At 31.8% G+C, this 14,652-nt stretch overlaps 1 protein-coding gene and 1 long non-coding RNA gene across 3 annotated transcripts in view; one reads left to right on the forward strand and one right to left on the reverse strand.

The window, feature by feature from the left end:
• LOC127707470 (lithostathine-1-like) overlaps positions 1 to 9,121 on the reverse strand; it is a 29,285-nt gene extending 20,164 nt beyond the window's left edge. Inside the window, exons 1-2 of one of the 2 annotated variants that reach the window (XM_052212003.1) lie at positions 9,098 to 9,121; positions 7,416 to 7,476 (exon numbers count right to left, since the gene is read on the reverse strand). The gene's annotated coding sequence lies outside the window, so the exon portion shown is untranslated. Of the gene's footprint in view, positions 1 to 7,415; positions 7,477 to 8,912; positions 8,985 to 9,097 lie in introns of those variants that run through there. The other variant, XM_052212002.1, reaches the window with a different exon arrangement.
• LOC127707471 (uncharacterized) lies at positions 8,543 to 14,448 on the forward strand. The gene is made up of 4 exons (XR_007984935.1): positions 8,543 to 8,589; positions 11,207 to 11,584; positions 12,529 to 12,663; positions 14,389 to 14,448. It is a non-coding gene; the product is annotated as an uncharacterized LOC127707471 (long non-coding RNA).
• Positions 14,449 to 14,652: the final 204 nt, after the last annotated feature.

A 14,652-nucleotide genomic window follows, 5' to 3' on the forward strand; every position in this document is an offset into this window, starting at 1 on the left:
GTAATGCAGTAGATTTCAATTCTAAAATAGAATCATTTTCAAAGCAGCGTGGACAACCGCAATACATATATTGGTAATACTTATGAATAATTTACCTTTAACTTGTTTGTCATCGGCTATCGATAACAGTGATTTTATGCTCACTCAGACTAACCGAGGCCTTTTAATGGGAATTTAAATAGAATAAAAGAGTAAAAAAACATGCAGGTGCACGAGAAGAAAATAAGAAAGTTAAGTATTCAACATTTAAATTAACACACAAGGTTTAGTCCTCTGCTAATTATTCCTATTATTTGATTTACGTGTTTAGAACCTTTGGCGACCCACAGTTTAAATGTCTATATCACGTACGTTATGACAAGTGAGCGTTACAAACGAACGTTCACCTAATCTGACCCAGTCAATTGATAACCTGAGCGCGCCAAAAAAATGGTCTTGTCCACGCTGTTATGAAAATGATTCTAAAACCTACCTGCTCTATTCCTTCGATTATATTATGTTTGACAATGCATCAGTTTCCTCAGAACAGTTTTTCGTAGGAATAGGGTTCACGTTTAGTCCATTTAAGTAATTCCTCTCATTTCTTTATGAAATTATGGATTTTACTGTAAGTGACTAGCCATGAAATTGATGTTTAGAGTTCAGTGTAATATATCAAACAAAAATGATATTCTACTTCACAGATGTATATCAAATGAATATTTACTGAACAAAAATATTTAATATTAAGTTTAGTCGATGTAGGGTTGGGCTTCGGACGTAGAACTTTGTGTATGTACTAGTTAGTCTCGAGTTAACCACGAATGTGCTTATACTTCCGCTTCTATTTACTGACTGTGTCTATTTCCTTATCTCAATGTTTTTACTAATCATTTGTATGGATTACCATAGCGGATTACCATAGCGGTTTATGCATATAAATTAGGAGGCTTTTATCAGCTTCACTATCAGTTCAAACAATTCTATCAGATATTCCCTCTTAGTTTTTATATTCGTATTGGTGCTTTTTTCATTGATTTTTTAACAAATATACAGCTGTTTATATATTTGGCCTCGAGCATCACTGAGTCGAAAAGCGCTTCTGGTGCAGAAAAATTGGTACCGTTTATGTTATAAACATGAGTATATTGTAATATTCAATCTCTTATACATAATCATGAATATGGCTGACTTTGTCCTTATTTATGAGGAAGGACTAGAGACGGTTTTTCTCTGTCTAGTTTTTAAAGAAAACTGTTTTGGTATCAGTTTTAATGTTTGTAAGATATGTTTGAGGTTTGATCGTCCACACGTTGCGCTGACATTAACAGACATACCTGGTAGATAATCAAAGCTAAGATAATGCTTTGATATTTAACTGTTAACGGTGTAATGTATGAATTCAAATGCTGTACAATGTTTGTATTGCTTTTTTTCAGACCTCGTTTCTTCCCTCCCTCCCCCCCTCCCAAAAAAAAAATGTCATAAAACTGAATCCCTATATCTACTTAGTAACCCTTTTTTACAAACATTAACAAAAATAAACAAAAATATCAGGGCTCGAATGATCATTGTTTACAAATTAATACTTTTGCCAAGTAGCAATTTTAAAAGGTTTTCCATAGACAATTCAAGACAGAATCCCACGACCTCACTTTGAAAGATTATATACTACGCAGTTATTTTCTATATTTTGGCAAAGTTGTATTTAGTTTGACAAAACATTTTCTAATATTTTAAATGGACTAGGACGTGTTATACAAGTTTTATTAATAGTTTATGCGCAATGCTAATTCATAAATTAGGGGAATGTAGTTACCAGTCAATAATATGAAGCTATACCAAGTGAACTACAATGTATGTATTATTATTTTTTTTAGATATCTTGAGCTCAAAACTTTGTAAATCACAAATTACCAAATATTTTTTTGTCAAATAATATCTAGAAGCTAATCAATCGAAAACATTGTAAAAAAACTGAAACTAATGTAACAGAAAATGTGGAGAAAATTAAGATTATAGAAATTCAAGAAAAATTTATATAAAACCATCAACATAATATACTTAAAAAAGCAAATATCAAAAACATATTTTGATATATATTTTTCTAACATTTTGTCATGTACTAAATTGTAGTGCCCCATAAGTAAATGTTCACCGTCTTAACGTGTCATATTTAATGTGAAAGATTCAATATTCATTCGTTCAAGGTTGTAAACATCGTAACCGGATTAAGGATGTTAACAAATCTATGTACAGAAATAGGAAGAGGAAAGATCGAAGGTAATTTTTATCCCCGCACAACATGTGTTTCTTGAATAAGATATCAGACAAACTGTCATAAATTGGAACAGAAATAAATAACCTGCATAATAATGTGTTTTAACTGTTTCTGGCATATTTCTATAAGTTATTAAGAATAAAATATTTTTTGGGTATATTTCAGGGTCAGGGATTTTACAAAACGTCTTTTTTTTATAACAGCTAGTTCTTTGTATTTGAACCTTTTGAGACTTCCAAATATACCTTTTTAGTATTAAAATAAAGAAGTCAATTCACTTTAATTTTCTATTGGCGTAAACAGACATTGATTTGAATATGTTTTTGGAATAGACTCCAGCTACACATATTGTTATGTGTTTTTGGAATAGACTCCAGCTACACATATTGTTTTGTGTTTTGGGAATAGACTCCAGCTACACATATTGTTATGTGTGTTTTGAACTAGACTCCTGCTACACATATTGTTATGTGTTTTTGGAATAGACTCCAGCTACACATATTGTTATGTATTTTTGGAATAGATTCGAGCTACACATATTGTTATCTGTTTTTAGAATAGACTCCAGCTACACATATTGTTATGTGTTCTTTTCATGTTTCATTACAGTGTATCTCCTTTAATTTATTCTGACATAATCGAGGAGTTTCTAATGCAGTTCAAACATAATGGAAATGCAAAGTTTTGTTTAGACTGAATATCGTACTTGTACATGTAGTTTCATTTGTAGTTTTGTTAATAATTTTAAAAAATGTATTTTAAGCATCTAAGAGCATGATGTATTGTTTAAGGTTCAGGAACAGTAAATGGGCTCTGTCACAGATTTTGATTAAGTTTGGCATTCCATTTTGGCTCGATGAACTAGAACTGAAAATCAAAAAAAATAATGCATTTATCTCTTTTATCATTTGAAATATTGCTGATTGAATACTTTGAAAATAGGTAAACATTTGTATAAAAATCGCATGAAATCGGCAGAAAAATACTTCTTAATTTTGTCTTAAAATCATCAATACTCTAATTTTTAATACATAGATTTTTCTTGAAAAACTATATGTTGTTGATACATAAATTTCCGTTTTAATTATCATTAGACATTTGATTATAAAGCTGAGTAATAAACCGACAATTCTTTATAATGTTATAGATAAAGGTCAAATATTGAAGTGGATAGTATATGTGTTTTTTATTTTATTTCAATATCAATGGGATATATGTAATCAAAGTTGAAATTTGAGTTATTAGGCAAGATGAATTATATAAGTAACACATCAACATAAAGTTAAAGAACGCCACCAGCTTCTGTTCATCGGGAGGGTCTGTATGAAGCCTGTCTCATGCGATAATGAAACACTTACAAATATATCACTAGTAACTGTTTTTATTACTGAAACGATCATTTTAAACTGAACAACTCTTAAATGTCTGAATTAATCGCAAGGAAAATGTCGAGGTCTTTTTCAGTTATTCAGTACGTGTTCAGTACCCTGATCCGCGCAGGAAATCCAGTACTGACTCAGATAATTAAGAGAAAACGCCTTGCATTCGATTAAGAAGCGTCAAAAACGTTTTTCTTTCAAATCAGTACATCGATAAAATAGTTGTTTTGGGAATTTTCAGTAGTGTTCAGTGCCAATAATAGTTTGTGCAGATTTATTAGGCTTGTCTCCCTTCATTCGCGATTGGACTATAAATTTCAGTACATTAGTCGATTTCTCAATAATATTGATTTCTTTTCATGAAAAATTCTTTTGCTTTGTTTAATTATCCAAAATAAAATATGTTTGAAAGTTGAATGGTTTTAAATTACAATTAAAATGAAATCTGTTGTCAGAATTGCGTATTTGTTTACCTAGCTTTAACGTCGAAAGCGACTATTGAAAAAAACGCAAACTTTTAAACTGGCATTAACAATCGGGTTCTACAATTTTAGAACTGTATTTCTCTAATTCTTCGTCAATTTATGCCTTTCTGCACCCATTGTATAAAAAAATTTAATCAACGTGTGGTTCCTTTGATCTCAGTTTTTCATTGGTTAAAATCCGATTATGACGTCGAATTTTTTTGCTTTCATATGAATTTCCTATTGTGACGGCATGAAAAAAGGCGACCATGCCTGATGACGTCACATAGAAAGAACACATCTTTTTGCAGATCATTCAAAAAGAAGGAACAAGTTTGCCTGCATATTGTTTGAAAATCATTAGAGAAACAGATTCCACCACCAAATCTCGTGTAATACTATATTTATCCACTCTCGACAGTTAAATTTTAAATATTTAAAACGCTCGGCGAGCCTCGCGTTTTAAATTTGAAAATTTAACTGTCTCGAGTTGATAAATATTGTATCACACTCGATGCAGTGGTAGAATCTATATATATCTTGCTGAATAAATCGATAACGTCAAATTTATTTAGTTATTGTAAATATCAATTATCTCTGTTTCTATGACACGTAGATTTATGCGAATAAAGTTCATTCATTCACTTTTAAATTTATTTTTGTTTTATGTGTATTCGATTACATGATAATTAAGCTGCACAAAACACTTTACAAATATAGATTTAGTTCGTCTTCAAGCCTTTGTTCCACTACTAAACTGTCTATTCTACCTACTAGTACATTTGGTACAATCAAAAACCTGGTAATTAATTGTTCAAATAAGGCCTTTGAAAATAGTGGAATTAATTACTTTTGGAGTGTAAAAAATTCGTTGGAAGTACTTGATAAATTGCATGCTTATATTGGTGATTTTGAATCTGTTCAAAGTTTTGATTTTGCTACCCTATATACCACTTTGCCTCATATTCTTATTAAGAAAAATTTCACACACCTAATTAGATGGGCATTTAAAAAGTCAGAATGCGAATATATATGTTCAAACTCTTTTAGGTCATTTTTTAGTAATAACAAACAAACGAACTATGTCAATTTGACATGCTTTGATACTATAACTGCCCTTGAATTTTTACTAGATAACATTTTTGTTCGCTTTGGAGATTCTGTATATCGTCAAGTTATCGAAATTTCAATCGGGACTAACTGTGCACCACTTATTGCGGATTTAATATGATTCACTTATAGGGTCATTGCATCGGAAATAAACACTTTCATTCTAAAACCAGTTGTTGGCATGATACGGGTTATGTTCTTCTCATATATTTTATGATGGTATGATATTTAACCCCTTACGGGAGGGATTGTGCTTGATATTCATATGATGAAGACATAATCTTTCAATCAGTTTAATTGAGGTCTGGAGCTGGCATGTCAGTAACTGCTAGTAGTACTTTGTTAATTTATGTATCATTGTCATTTTGTTTAGTTTCTTTTGTTACCTATTCTGACATCGGACTCGAACTTCTTTTGGACTGAGTTTAAATGTGCGTATTGCTGTGTGTTTGGTTTTTTATCTACATTGGCTAGAGGTATAGGGGGAGGGTTGAGATCTCAAAAAACATGTTTAACCCCGCCGCATTTTTGCACCTGTCCCAAGTAAGGAGCCTCTGGCCTTTGTTAGTCTTGTATGATTTTTAATTTTAGTTTCTTTTATATATTTCGGAGTTTAGTATTACGCCCATTAGCACTGAACTAGTGCATATTTTTGTTTAGGGGCCAACTGAAGTACGCCTCCGGGTACGGGATTTTCTCGCTGTATTAAAGACCCATTGGTCGACTTAAGCAGTTTTTGGCTTTTTGGTCGGGTTGTTGTCTCTTTGACACATTCCCCATTTCCATTCTCAATTTTAAGTATATAAATCTGTTATATGTGACCCATGAAATCAGCCCCATTATAAATATTGTAAATACGGCATAAAAATTCAGCTTGATTTAGATTTCTACCCTATATGAATCTTTGCAAAAAACTTTCTATGACATATATATGATAAAAAAATTATTATATAATATAAAAAATGTTCAAGACACTAAGGACGAGAACAAGGATCTATAAATCTAATACAAAATTTCCGCAAAGTAGATGGACCTTGATGAAAGTCGGGAATTTGATAGATACGGAAACTTTGCCATGCACTTGGTCACCTATGGACCCCCAATGATTTGTTGTGACGGTTCACTAATTGTATAACGTGCAGTGATCGTGACACTCTCCATACCCGAGGCATCGGATTCCCATTTAATCCGGAAGTGGCTGCAAATTTCTATACAACCCAACTAGCAAACGTACAAACTCTGTCATTGGTTTTACTGTCGGGTGGGAATAGTGTAGATATGATAATATTTCTAAACACAAGTAAACCAATAAGGTGTAATAAACTGAAATATATCTTTTGAGTTGGATCACACATAATTACGAATGACACCTGAATATAAGAAAATGCATTTTTTTTTAATTTACTGAGAAAGATAAAATTGAGAATGGAAATGAGGAATGTGTCACCCGACCAAGCAGAAACAGCCCAAGGGGTTGGTTTAAAATGTACAAAATTAGATAAAATTTTGTAACGCGTGTGGTCTATTCATTGTACTGGCTTATGTGTTTGTGTTATTTAGTCTTATGCTACAAAATCATTATAAATTGTATTTATTTCAATGGGATAATTGATAAGCGGAAACCGTGAAAGGGTAACACTTGAAATAAACTCATAATAGATAACAGTAACAGAATGTGTACGCCATACGTGCGTTTTGTCTACAAAAGACTCTTCAGTGACGCTTGAATTAAAAATGTTAAAAGGTCAAATAAAGTACATATTAAGTATTGAAGATCGTTGATGACCCAAACTTCCAAAAGGTTTTGCCATTTAAAGCTTTGGGAATCGATTCCTGGGGGTCGAAAATCCTGAGCATTTCGAGAAAAATATTTGTAAACAGCGCATTTATAGCTATGACAATATTAATTATAGTTCATTTCAGTACAGAAGTTTATTAAAGTACGATTAAAGTTAAAAAAAAAAAAAAGTCAATAGTGTTTACATGTACTTATGCTTTAACTACTGAATGCCGCGTGCTTTTAATATATGAGATATGTTCAGATCTTTTCTCTGAACCATGGCCGAGAATAGAACACAACCTCCTACACATGAGGTGAACACGCTGCAATAAGACCACTTTATGACATTCCCACCAGTCGAGAAATTTGCATTATTAACGTATTACATTAATATGGGATGAATGTATAAAGATAGAACTCACATTAAATCTTCTGAGTATTCAAGTCATCAAAGCAAAAGTGATTCTATTTTTGTTCTCCAGCCTGAAATGTTAAATGTGTCCAATTAGAAGAAAAGTACAAAAGCACAAAAAATTCGTCCTAAACGGCGAATTTAAAAATCAGAGCCAATAAAAAATGACAAAATCAAACGCTATCAATCAACGGAACAAGTGAAAAACAACTGCCTTGAAAAAAGGCATTTTCCTATGAAAATGGGGATTAAACCTGGTTCTATAGCTACATGTAGCTCTCTACCTCCAACTTTTGTGACATTTGTTCGTAGTTCCGTTATATTGACCAAATTTGAAATGATGCGGAAGAAAAAGTATTTAAACTTTTTTAACTTCTAGTTCATGAGGATATATTAATTGGACCGAATCCGAAATGTTTGGATTGTTTTGGAAAGAACCTCATCAATATACCTGTATGTGAAATTAAATAATATAGCTTCTTTGGTCTTATTGTTTTTAACAAATGTCTGAAGGATCTCCGACTCGTGTGAAATTAAGAAAAGGTCGACAAGGAGAGGTGCACAGGGTACCCTTAGGAATGCCAACAACCTGCTTGAAAATTCTACCTCCAACTTCAACAAATATGTCGTCAATGAGAAAGTCCAGCATACTGATCATTTGTCCTTGTGGCATATTTTTGGGGATGTTACAATAATTTTTTTAATGAAATATGTAGAATATTATCCCTACACAAAAAATGTGTACATGTAGCGTATGGAATTATTTTTATGGAGGAATGCTTGGTGGATTATTATTTCTTTATGACGTGTTTTTAATTTTTCATGCGGTATGATGGTGTAAAGGGTAGATAAGATCTAATAGAATTTATATTAAAAAATAAACAAAGGTTGAGTGCAAATAATTGTCTATATATACTTTTGTTTTTACTGTGATATAATATCACAACCAGAATTGTAATCTATTACTAGATTGATTTTGTAAACGAGTGCAATATATTTAAATACATGTACTCTTTGCATTTACCTGTATTAACTGAAATATAAACACAACGTATTTTAGATCTTTAAAAAAATGTCTATAACAATTCTACTGCGCAAAACCAAATATTTATTTAACGATATAGCTAAGAGATCATTAATGGCGTCCCGTTATCTAAACTGGTTTTTCGTCTTTGGAATTATAGGTAAAACTGTCGTTTTATTTTTTCTATTTAGTATGATTTAATTCAATTAATCTAAGTTGTCTTGCATAAGACAATGTTCCAATGGAAATTTTAAGCCAAAAATAGTGATCAGTTGAAAATGAAAGTTACTTCAAGTTTAAGTGTGAGGTTGACAATTTTTTATGCGTTTTAACTAAGACATTATTGACTATTCCCAGATTTTATTTCAAGATTTATTTGCAAATTTTATCATTAATATTGAGTGTCCATATAACAAAGATAGTTTTTTGTTATCAACCCCTTCATGTTGTATTAATAATGGGTGGTAAGTAAAATATACGTACTAGATACATGAAGGTAAACAGATTTCATAATTTTCGCATTATTTTTGACGATGCAAATCAATATTCCGTTTGAATGAGATTAAGAGAAGGGTGTATTTTCGGGATATCAATTTGTATAAACAATTGTCAATTGTAACCAACCAGGTTTACAATTGAAATATGAAACTATTTAAATATGTACCTACCTAAAAGCAATAAAACTGCGCAATTTAACAAGTTAAATACAATATAAATAAATGTTTGCATGTTTTTTTCGATAATTGTTTAAACATTAAGATATGAGAGAAAAGGAAACATCGGAGAACATTTATAGATTAAAAGTAACTACTTATTATTTTGTGAAACGGAATGTTCACTTTTCAACTACTATAAATTAAAATTTTTTCACGGTGGTTCAATTTCTTTCCCTGCCTGATATTTGTTTTAGAAAAAGTTAAATGCTGAGGGAAATGACAGTGTTCAAAAACAAGTGAACCAACAACAAGGACCACATATTTCTTCTTTGGTATCTACTTAACTACACTTTTTGTTGAAATATTTTGATGGTCTTACCATAAGCTGCACAAAAATGAAAAAAAAGTTTTATGTTAATGATAAAATTATATTTTTGTTATATTTACTTACTTGGCAAGATTTGAAGATATCATTAGTATCATTTTTGAACCTGTATGCTAAATACCCGCTTATTAATTAGGCTTAGAAAATTTACCTAACATTTCAATACAATAATACTTTTCTAATATTATTTGACTGAGTGTTTGGCCTGATTTTTTTTCTACTTAACATGGTTTGCATTGATTGTTATGAGTAAGTATGACATGCTTTTATGTAAATAATCGGAAAGGAGTCTAAAACATAGCAGCTTTTGCATTTTCGAGTGATATTAAATGCGATCAGATCGATTAACTGCTATTTCGCAAGTATATAAAAGATAATAACTGTTTAGTGTTTTTAATTATCAGCTGTGTTTGTACGAGCCTGAGAAACAGGCTATATTGCGAGCATCAGCGAGCTATTACTCCCGTTTCGAGCCAAGTGTCATACGATAACTTAAAAATGCGCAAATAACAAAAACGGAACTATCCCTTAATACAAAAATCAAATATCCCATTTCCTTTTATTCGTTATTTAAAAACAGAGGCTAATTTAGGGGGCCCGCCCACATCTATGTAATGGAGCTACATATAAGGTAAATGCATATATTTTTTACAAACATCAGTCCAAACGTTGGCTACATTAACTAGGCCTCAACCTGTTCAAATTTCTGGATTCGCACCTGAAAATATATACCATTATTGAAGCCCCTCATAGAGGTATCCAAGTCAAATATACAGACACATACTATTAATAACCAAATATAGAGCAGTAATCACAAAGTCGACAAGTCATTTCTGCATATTGTTCATTTATTTAGAGAATCAAAGTGTGTCAACATCTCATTTTCACCCTGTAGATCAAACAAATTAGCCTCTTGTTTATATTATATATTTAGTTTTGCAGAAAATATTGTTTTCTTTTTTATTTGTTTTGGTAGATTTCATTTCGTTTCGTCTCATTTTTATTCCATTTCGCATTTGTTACAGGTATCCCTTTTTAGTCTTTTATCTTTTCCTATATGTTAATCAAAAATCAAAGAATTAAATCTTTCAACAAGCCAAATGATCAAAACTGCACGTTATGTTTAGTATTTTTAAAGTTTGAATAAATATCTGAACTTTTGAATTTCATGTTGAAAACAAACAATCAATGTCATTGCTTAAAAAGAAAAACGACGAAAGGACAAGCAACTGTATACAACCTAGAAAACTAAAGATATAGTAACACGTACCTCACCAAAAATGGGGGGCGGGGGATGCTCTCGGGTGCTCCGAAAGGGTAAGTAAAGGCAACAGTAAACAGTAGTATACCGGTGTTCAAAAGTCATAAATCGATTCAGAAAAAACAAATCCGGGTTACAAACTAAAACCGAGGGAATCACCTCAACTATAAGAGGGAAACAAAGGAACAACAGGAACACTGAAATGCAACAAAACAACGCCAACAGACAAAGAAACGAACTATTTGATAACAACTGTCATATTTCTGACTTGGTACAGAACATTTTCTGCTCTACACGTTGCATCCGTCGTGATCACAATATTTATTTCAAAGGATAGCAAGTTTAGATATGAAGTAGAATTGAAGGAAATTTGCCGTTTTCTACCTTTTTAAACGACTATCTCTAGAAGAAAGATAGAAGAATGAAAATAGTTGTACGTCACCTAAGTAATTATTATACTTTACATCCAAAATAGGTACCTGCATGCCATTAGAAGATATTGGTGTTTTGCGCAAGGCTAACTATAGGAATGGAAAAGTTATTTTAACCTGTAAAGTTGACATGCTAGGCTTTGATGTAATCATAAAAAATCCCCACGGAGAAACCGTTGGAAAATGTCTTGCACCAATACGTTCTAGACATAAGGGAGAACATCCTGGACAAGAGGGAGAATGTTCAACACCAAATACTGTACAGTACTTAGATTCAAACAGAACAATTGTAACAATTGAAAATCCTGACAATGACACTGAAGGTTCCTGGATGTGTGACCATGGTACAAAGCGTGGTAATGATAGTGTGTATGTTCCAAACTATCTGCCCGCAAACAATAGTAATCCACAACGCGAACAAGGTAAATCTTTATTCTGTTATGTAAAAGTGAACAAAAAGAAAAAGATACCTACTGTTTGAATTCCCTTAAAATATATTTTTTGAAATAAAATTTACGAGTCTACATAACAGTAATGTGAGTTTAAGTCGAGCAGTTTAGTCCATCTATTGCGATTTACAAATTATGCCTTTATATAGCGAAGATTAACTTCCAAATTTGAATTTTGTCCCTGGAGCATTCTCCTTTGCTACATTATAGTAGAAACAAAACAATTTAACGACAAGGTTGTATATGGTCAGTCGCTATATCTATTTCACTAAGTCTATTAGCCATTAAATCTCTGAAACAACAAAATGTCAGTAATTATATGGCATGAAATATGTTTGTTGAAATTTGCGTTTTTCTTATTGGTATTTATAATTAATTTTATAAACTGATCGGGACTAAATTAAAAGGTATATGTGAGGTATTACAATCACTTTGTATCCATCGTCGTTTTACGTTGGACGTCGTAAACTTTTTTACTATAAAATCTTCTCCTCTGAAACACAGACATGTCTCTGTCTGAAAATATTGAACGAATGTAACCAACCTTTTTCTGAATGTTCCTAAGATAATTTGGTTTGTAAAATTTATTCGGAGATTAATTCCATCATCAAACATGATCGCTATTTCTAAAATTAAACAAAAGAATCTGCAAAATCAGTTCTACAAATATAACATTGGTTGCTTGGGAAACGAACACTTTCATGCTGTTTGTGGTCGTTTATTAAAATATGTTACTACTCATGACAAAACAAAAGGTGAAGATGGGTTTTGGCTGCCAATTTTTACGTTTTGTTGTTCATCAGTTATGGCCATTGATTGCTATGACAATGACACTGACAAATGAAAAAAATGGTTTGCTGATATTTTGACAGATTCTATTTGCAATTATCTGGAAACCGTTGCATTTTTTTTTATAGATTTAGACCGGTCCTGTAATTGTTGGGACTATGTGACTGCCACATTCTTTGCTGGTACCTTCATAACTGTTTTAGTAATGTCCATAGACACTGCGTTTTCTTTACACAATAGATAATCAAGAAGAATACAGCAAGGTAAATAAGTATATATTAGTAAATGCGTGTGTACTTGTTTTTTCTTTCTTTCTAAGAGTTCTCTTTTTCTTGCTATGCTAGTCGCGTGTGTGCTTGTTTGTTTGGGGTTTTTTTCGTTCTTAAAGTTCTCCTTTTTTATGCTATTCTAGTCGCGTATTCAGTCGCAACATTACTTATCTTATTTTAATTGTGTCTTCTTCTTTTATTTTTTGCCCTCAAAATCTGTGTTCACCTTAAATCAAATTAATACACTTTTACTTTCTATGTATCTATTCGCATGTACAATGCTTCGGTCTTCCTAGAGGTTAAAACAATTTCCCTCAAATTCGTGTACAGTAGCACCAACGTTAATATTTCAGTGTTGACAGTATGTACACGGTGTACATTGTTGTTCTAAAATAGTATGGCTTATTTCTTAACGTATGGCCAAATGATATATTCCTACTGTATCTAAAGCTGTCTTATTGATATGCATTCTTTTGTATTAGAAGGATATTATTCAACATGTTAAAAATTAAAAAAAATAAGGAGATGTTGTATGATTGCCAATGAGACAACTATCCATCCAAGTCACAATTTGTAAAAGTAAATCATTATAGGTCAAATTACGGTCTTCAAATGACGAAGATACAATTGCAAGCACTTACAGGTGACCATACGGCCTTCAACAATGAGAAAAATAGAAAGACCAGATACAAAAAATGTGAAGAAGAAAAAAGGAGAAAACTAACGGCCTAAAATTGTTCACATAAACCAACGAAAACCAGGGAATGATAGTCTCCGGACTTGTGACGGGCACTTAAAGGATGTGGCAGGTTTAAACATGTTTGTGAGCGCTTAACCCTCTCATTATTAATGTCTATTTGAACTTAAATGATATGTTGTTCTTCGGATACATATCAATTTATTTTGGTTTGAGTTGTCCTTCGATGCAAGTTATAAAACTTACAATATTATTTCAATGATGACTGTACAGGCAAGTTGGTGTGCTAAATAAATGTTGATTCAATGACATATGTTACTATATTGAAAGATGTTTTAATAGAATATACTATAGACTCTGCAATATTAATATTATATTAATCATTTTACAATGTTTGACCTTGTGAGTGAAACAAATAGGGCTAGGGCAATTACAGCTGCATCAGTCTTCGTCTGACTTACTATTTCTTTGTTCTCCTTTCTTTTTCGAGGCTTCTTTTAATTATTTCATCTACAGTGATCCATATCCTGTCAAGACCACGGTTTCGAGTTCGAACCCCGCTTCAGCAAGGTGTGCTCGACTGATTTTAATTAACTTGGATTTCCTGTACTCTTCTACTGTTAAAACTGGCCGCGATGATATAGGCATGCAAATGAATTAAAATTGGCGTAAAAATCCAATAAAAACTTTTTTTTCTTTTCGTTAACGCATCATGTTTTTCAAGAATATAAAAAATAGGAAGATGTGGTATGATTGCCAATGAGACATTCAAATGTCCACAAGAGACCAAATGACACAGAAATTAACAACTATAAGTCACCGTACGGCCTTCTACAATGAGTAAAATAAGGATGTGCTATCCCGCTAAAAATAAGTGTTCTAGAGGTATAAAAAAGCTTCCAAACCAAATCGTTATATCCATGGAATAATTTGGTGAAAGTTTTAAAGAAATCTATCACTCAGAAACTTAAATGTGTATGTGATTGTGTTTTCAAATCGCCCTATCTTAATATTTATTTCAGTCGTTCAAATGTTTACCGGAGGAGTAGACACTACGGATGAACAGCAGAGCTTAATTGGGACAGGTATGTATAAAAGATACAAATAAGTGCAGTTTTGGGTGTGGAGGTGTCGAGACAAGAGAAAATATATTCTGGACTTGTCCATATATAAATAGTACTAATTTTAAATATAATAGATTTTGTTTTATTTGGTATTCTAACGAAAACCGATAAAAATGACATAAGAAACTTAATAATCTGTTGATAAAATTCTATATTTATAGA

This window comes from Mytilus californianus, unplaced genomic scaffold (genome assembly GCF_021869535.1).
Source record: "Mytilus californianus isolate M0D057914Y unplaced genomic scaffold, xbMytCali1.0.p SCAF_7, whole genome shotgun sequence".
NCBI lineage: Eukaryota > Metazoa > Mollusca > Bivalvia > Mytilida > Mytilidae > Mytilus > Mytilus californianus.